Source organism: Talpa europaea (genome assembly GCF_964194135.1).
Source record: "Talpa europaea genome assembly, chromosome: 4".
Classification (NCBI taxonomy): domain Eukaryota; kingdom Metazoa; phylum Chordata; class Mammalia; order Eulipotyphla; family Talpidae; genus Talpa; species Talpa europaea.
The window spans coordinates 87576340-87584018 of record NC_140070.1 but is presented as its reverse complement, the minus strand read 5'-3'; positions in this window follow the sequence as shown (position 1 = coordinate 87584018).

Sequence of the window (7679 nt, the reverse complement as noted above, 5' to 3'; positions counted from 1 at the left end):
CCAAAACTGGCTTAGTAGAGACTCTCTCTCTCCAAACATAGCCTAATCACTCCCATCATCTTTACAATATAGCTTCACTCTTTGAGGTCTGACATATTTTCCCTTGGTCTTCTTAAAATATGAAGAGTTATATGGTTATCAGCTAAAATTTATCAGTTAAATCTAAACAAAGAGTAGAGTAGCCAAGTGTGAGCCAGGGAAAGGGAAGAACCTAGTAAAGAAAATCAGAGCCCTGGAAAGACTGAAGTTTCCCCATTGTAGCTCTCCTATAATCCCAGTGGCATGGTGAAAATGACACTAGCGATGGAGACTAGCCCCCTAAGATTTAAACCCAAGCTCTGACACTTACTATCTAGGGGAACTTGAACCCTCTGAACTTCAACTTCCTCACATATAAAATAAGACTATTTACTCTTACCACAGATGCTATTATTAGGGCTAAGTGAGATCTTGCTAGTCATATCCCAAAACAAGTGTTTAATAAATGCTAACTCCGGACTAACTTCCCCAAAGAACAACAAAATATTTCATCCACAAAGATGGAAAAAAAGCTTTATCTCACAGACAGTCCCAAGCTAAAGGAACAGGAAGCGCTTTAATCAGAAACCACATATGTTAGCTTGAATAAGTATCTTCACCAAGTTGTAAGGGTGTGATGCTCTCTGGGTCTATTAAAGATTACACAAGCCTGAAACTGTCAGTGCAGAGAGCTGAATTCCCCTCTTACACGTATTCATGTGCCCTCCTCTCATGAAAAATAGTGGAAATTCAAATTGGTTAAAAAGACGCAAAACCACCAAAAAAACCTTAGCTCATAAAACATCACAGTAATCTGCCTATAAGTAAAATTCCTAGTAACTCTGAGGCATCTTCAAAAATGAATTGACTTAAGAGATCCAAGATTCTTAGAAATCTTAGAAAAACATCCCATTGCCCGTTTTGACTATATCAGCCAAGGCCTAGGTAACATCTAGGTTCTACTTAGTTAGAAATATCCACCTTTCTGGCGGACAATGGATGCTTTGGTGGTGGGTACACTATGGTAACAACACCTGAAGGGGGGGATCCTATACTTCCAAAATACCAACAATATTAGCTCTCTGGGTAAGCCAATATTAGCTCAATAAAAAATAATAAATTTAAAAAAGAAATAGCCACCTTTCTCACCCTTGAGAGTTCAGCATCAGGCCCAAGAAAGTCAAAAGACAACGTTTAGCCTCCTGATCTTCCTGTTAACCTAAGAGGGGGAGAAAGTCAAGAGGCGACCAGATCAGAGGCAGCTATGAGCCAAAAGGAAAATGGTTTTCTCAGGAGCAATTGGTTGCAATCTCACAACAATTAGAAAATCTTCCCTCTATGTAGTGTTTTCCATGGTTCTTTAACTTTTGAGAGGGCTTTCTGACAGCAGAACCTCTTTCAGGACAAAGTATAAATTGAAAGCTTTGTCTGTAATTTCTCAGTGAGGAAGTCTAGATCCTGACAAGCAAATTATGCTGACCAAGGTCATTTTCTCCATGCAGGAAGAATCCTGAAAAATGGGGCCTCTGTGGTGGTGCAGGCAGTTGACCGCCGCCGCACTGTGAAGCTGTCCACAGCCTCTGCAACGCGGGTTCGATCCCGGCTGGCCTGAGAGAATCCCACATGGCGAAGCAGACCTCTCCTGTTTCATCTGCTGCTCCCCTCAGCAGTGTATTTCAGTCAGTCTGCCTATTCTGTTCCCAGCTCTGTCTCTGATGAATCATTTCACTCTCCCGCGCATCTGGCCTGTACCCTGGTTCTTGTTTAAATAAATCTTAAAAAAAAAAAAAGAATGCTGGGCCTCCCTGGTGGTGCAGTGGTTGAGGGCTGGGTTGCGAAGCTGCCCGCAGCCTCTGCAGCGCCGGTTCAATCCCCGGCTGCTCCCCGGCCACCGGAGGAGGGTCCCACATGGCGCGCAGACCTGTCCTGCCGCCCGCTGCTCCCCTCAGCAGTGTACTTCGGTCCCTCTGCCTGCTCTGCTCCCCGCTCTGGCTCTGGTGAATTCTCTCACCCTCCCGCACTTCTGACTGTACCCAGTGCTTGTACAAATAAATCTTTAAAAAAAAAAAAATGCTGACAAATGTTTTTAACATTATATGAGCTTTGTTCCAATTTGTAGTGCTAACTCATCCCAGAACGGGTCAACTTTTACTACTCGAACCCTAACCTACTATGTCTTCAGCCTCGGCAAAATGATGTTAGGTAATGGAAAAGGTGGTGGGTAATACATTGTATTGTGAAACCAAATGAAAAGACATCATGGTTTTCTGCATGGACAGATGATCCATATGACGGAAGTGAGTAAGTCTTGGTTTTTTTTTTCTCCTTTTATTGTCTAAACAACGTGCTAAGAAAGGGGAAAAAATTCCACCTGACTAGACAATATTCCTCACTGAGAAATTAGATACCAGATTTAAAGTGAGGGAATACCAAGTGCTTAAAATTTACATAATAAATGTCATCTTCTAGGGGGTACCCCCACCCCATGACAGTTCATTAATCCCCATGGAAATAATGTCTAATCCAACCTAGCTACCCCAAAATGTGCTTTCATTTTCATAAACTCCCTTAAAAATACTTTACACTGATTGTTAAAAATTTGGGGGACAGTCATCAAATTTCAGGTTTTTCTTATTCATAAAATGGTCTTATAATACTTTAATTTTACAGAGGAAATATAAGGATTAATGAGGGCATGCTGTAAAACATTTCAATCCACTCAAATGTATTTTTTCCATATAATGTCTATGCTTAGTAAGAAGTATATACTTCTGAACCCACACTCGAATCTCCTGGGAGAGTTCTGCCTTGGAGTCTCATAGCTGTACATCACTGATTGAGATAAATGGTTATATTAGATTTATGGTACTTTCATCACCCATTCTATCCACCTCCTCCATCAATACCCTAACACTTCAAGGCAAACAGACACGATTCATGACTATAATGAAATATAAAAACATCCTGGATTTTCTTTCCCCAAAAAACTGTCCCCCAATATTCTGCCCCGAAACAAGTATACAAGTATATTAATCAAGTATCAGAAAGTGACTCCAAAGGAAAGAATATGACTATGGGAAATGGGGTGGGGGAATTTAAGCATTTAATATACGTTTTCATACTAAATATCAAATAATAAAAGTATACCTCTGTTTGAAGAGCCAAGTCATTCAAATACGTAAAGGCAAATCAATTGTTTCCAGCTGTAATCAGCGATAAGAACCCAAGTACGTGAGCGCATGAGAAAGATCAGTTTCCTTTTGAGGTTACATGATAAGCAGCAGAAGTTAAAGCAGTCTTTTTCTCTAAGGACTCCATAAGACCTCGTGGCAAGATGAAGCCAGCCCGGGTCTACAGTCCCCTTTATAGGGTTGCTTTCTGTTAATCATTCGAGGGATGGAGGCGGGAGGGGGGGGGAGCTAAGAACCGGTTTTTTAAAATACAGAATATGCTCGAACTCTCGTTTGAACAGGGTTGCGTGGGCAGAGAGGAGGGGCGGAGGGGGCAGCGAGGACTGAGTTCGTGGACTTTTTCTGCTCGCTGGAATTTCCCAGGCCAAAAAGGTACCGACAGAGTCCGGACATTCCCCTTGAGGGCCGCCCCCAAGACCTGGAGTGGAACCGTGTGGAGGAATCAGAAGCAAATCCATAAAGAAAACAATTCTCTTAGTGATGCATTTTTAAAAATCCCTCATAGAATCTGCCGCAAGCATTAGGTTTATCTACTGATTAATTTCTTCTCTTTTTATCTCGCTTTTTCTGTTTGGTCTCTAAATGTATGTGGGGGGTGGGTAAGGAGGTGGCAAGTGAGTACTTTCTACAACACTGCTTTTTAAATACTGCAGTCAAAATGCAGACTCGACATGGTGCACTTTATTAACAAATTAAAGGACCAGGATATAAATAAAGTGATAAGAAGCAGTGATCCTGTAACAGGGGAGAGAGGAGGCTGAAGTGTAGGAAATTTAAACAGACTGAACCATTGCACAACAAAGAATTTTTCCTATGACATTTAGTTTCACTGTAGCTTCTTTTCCTTTTGGGACACTTGCTACTGTAATCTCTGTACTGCTTCCTTTTTCTATTATTATCTTCTTCAGGCAGTTTTATAATTCAGCTTTACAATTAGACAGGAAATTTCTGCTCCACCAGATGAATGAGCACATAGACTTAAAGAACAGCAGCCTGACCTCCTCTCATTTAATGCAGAGTATTAAAAAACAAAATATAACACATTCGTGTTCACACTTTTTAGAAAAGCTCAAATGCATTTTCAACTTAGACTGAAGTTGGTGAAGTGCATCTCCTACTCTTCAACCTTCTCTAACTTAACTTCTGCCCTTAGTAGTCCTCTAATCTAGAATCACCTCTCATTTGCCCAGGATTCCTAGGTGCCTCTAGTACTCATGGACTGCGGTCTCACCTTCAAAGAGGAAAAGAGCACCTTTGAGATCTCATTTACTTACTGCACACTGAAGACTCAGGCATATTCTTAGTGCACTGAGACTGTACTGTAGACATAAACCTTGGGGAGAACGATGCTTATCATTAAAGAGTGAATATGCTGAAATAGAATTTCTGGCATAACCAACTAGCTAATGCTAACAAAATGAATTTACAAAGATGTGAGCATTATGACTGGGGAGAGCTTATTTCTGGTCTTTCCTTGGGTATTTGTTTCCCGGTAGTCTTCTTAGTAATTGCTTTTCCTTTAACAGGCCCCAGAAACAGACTCACCTCCAATATATAATACACAGTTAAAGAAAGGCTCACTATAAGTATTCGTGCCAAGACCCCAATGTATCAATCTGAAAGTTATTATCAGGAAATTAAGCCAGGAAGTCAAGTAGTATTTAATAAGATGATGGCTGTTCAGAATGGTAAAATGGATCCCATTGGAAGACAAAAAGTCTGTTTAATACTTGCAAAAGGTAGGTTATTCTTAATAAGATAACTTCAAACAGCATTACACATCAATCATTTGAGTTCCACAATATGAGGTCTCCAAATGAAATTAATGTCATCCGAAACAAAAATCCAGACTTTGACACAATGAAATTATATATAAGCAATTTTAAAACCTTATTATTACCTAAATGTCCAACCATGTGGCCAATGTATGTAAATAATATCATTACCTGAACTGTCAAGCAAACTTTATAAGTTATCAAAACATAGAAAAATATTTGTATGTTAAATTTAAAAAGCTATAATCATATATTCTCTGAGATTAAAGCTATGTATTTAAAAATACCTCAGGAAAAAAACCCAATATGCTAATGTTCATTGTGTTCAGATGACAGAATTATGCATTCCACCCACAGGTTTTCTTTTAAATTTTAATATTTTTCAGGGCCTCCCCGGTGGCTCAGCGGTTGAGCGCTGGGTTGCAAAGCTGCCCGCAGCGTCTACAGCACCGGTTCGATCCCCGGCCGAGGCAGACGGGCGAGGATCCCACAGGGTGCACAGACCTCTCCTGCAGCCCGCTGCTCCCCTGAGCAGTGTATTTTGTCAGTCTCCCTGTTCTGCTCTCCTCCGCTCTGGCTCTGGTGAATTCTCTCACTCCCGCTCCTGACTGTACCCAGTGCTTGTATAAATAAATAAAATAAATCTTTAAAAAAAAAGTAATTAAAAAATAAAAATTAAAAAAATAAATTTTAGTATTTTTTAAATTATGATTCCTGTATATTTACAATATAAAATACATATTTTTAAAACTATTATTTGGCTTGTTTGCTAATATTCACAATTACATAGTAGTGGCCTAAAATAAAGTTTTCAGAAGAAATTAAAACTTTGTATTTAATTGTTCTGAGATTTTGGTAATATTCCAATTGTCTACACATACACATATTTTTTAACTTCCACAGCCCAGTGTAGAAAAACAAATTTGGAAGACAGAAGTGACTGAGAATATGTCAAGAAACTGTGTCATCAAATATTTAGAACCTTATGGTACTAAATTAAAAAATAACAAAAACTAGATAAGATCACAAGAAATCATTTGCATAAGAGTAGTATCACTCCAAAGCCCTGGAAAGGCAATGTCCTCTTTTCTTGAAATTTGCCTGCAAAGATGACTCTTCATTCTTCTCTAGCAATCCTTGAGAAAATGATCAAGTTTTTTCAAGGAAAAGAAAAGCTCTCCAAATAAAAGGCCTAAGTTGTAGTTGAAATGGACTATAAACTCTCACATACCTTAGTTCAAATCCAAGCTCAAGTTCCTCATCTATAAAATGGAACTAATATCAGCTATACTATTATCATGCTCAGAATTGCTTTGGTCACAGTCCCTTAAGTTATAGACAAGCAATATTATTTCCTTAGTTCTGTCATCTTTCTTCTCTTGTTGGTGTTTCTCAAAATGTAGAAATCACCATTGCATCAGGATCACTGGGCAATTGTCACAAAGGTTGATTCCACAATTCCTAGAGGCATGGCCCCCTAATCCTGCATTTTTATTAAATATTCCAAGTGATCCTTCAACACTCTAAAACTTAACGACAAAAGTAAGCTATCTTATATTTAGCTATTTGGTCCTCTTCAGACTCAGAAAATAATTAAAAATCTTCCCTCCCCGTACACGTTTTAATAAACATGAAGGTGGCCCTCAAGGCTAGGAAAGAAAGATGTTAGACTCTGTTTTAAGTTAAAAACTCAAATTCCTTGACCTATTCTTATAAGAGAGTTATTTTCCATGTGTTGAGCAACTGTCTTCATTTCTAAAATCTCCCTAGCTTCTTCATCATGTCCATTTAAGGAACACTAAAACTAGACTATAACTTATTATGGTCCAAAAATAAAGGATACTTCCTAAATGGTCCCAAGTTTATTTAAACTCATTTGAAGTTAGTTAAATAAAGATGGTCAAGTAAAATTGATAATTTAATTATTTTGAAAGTTAAGAGGAATAGCAGTTTTTCATTTCTAAGCATGAGTGATGTGGATAACTTATGCCCCAATCAAGAAATATCTGTCGTGGATTTCAGTGTCTAACTTGAATTTCTAATTAATTTTCTAATTAACTAACAAATTAAATAACCAAAAAAAAAAAAACACTTGAAATTGGTAGAAATAATTACCACAACTTTATAATAATTATCACTCTTTATATAGAAGTCAATTTTTTAAACTGGCAAACTTCAGAACACAAAAATAAATTTCCATTTATACATTTCCCCCTTCCAGTTCCAAAAGTGGTTATTTTAGAATAAATATTCATCAAGCAAATTTAGCTGAATCAAAGAAGAAACAATCATCCAATGCAGACATCAATTCAAAGCACAAATTTTAGATATACGGCTTTCATACTTTGGTTTCTTTTCTAGATGAAAGCAGGACATTGTAAATTTTCTCCTAGAAAATTCTGATCAGAAGACTGGCTTTTTTTCATGAATTCAGAAAAGGTGAGCCAACAAGAGAAACTCCTGTGACATGGCAATCTTCACTGTGTTACAGGAGCCACTGACTATAAGCCTCATTATGATGATCTCTGGCTGAAGAGGGACCAATTATGCTATTCATGCAGATGAGCTCAATTTCCTTTGCCAGATTAGCTACAAACACTGCATTACCAACCAATCTTCTCCCTTCCATTTGGGTCAGAACATTTTTCACACTTTTAGCACAGTAATCTCTCCTCCCAGGAGAAGTTAGTCAAAC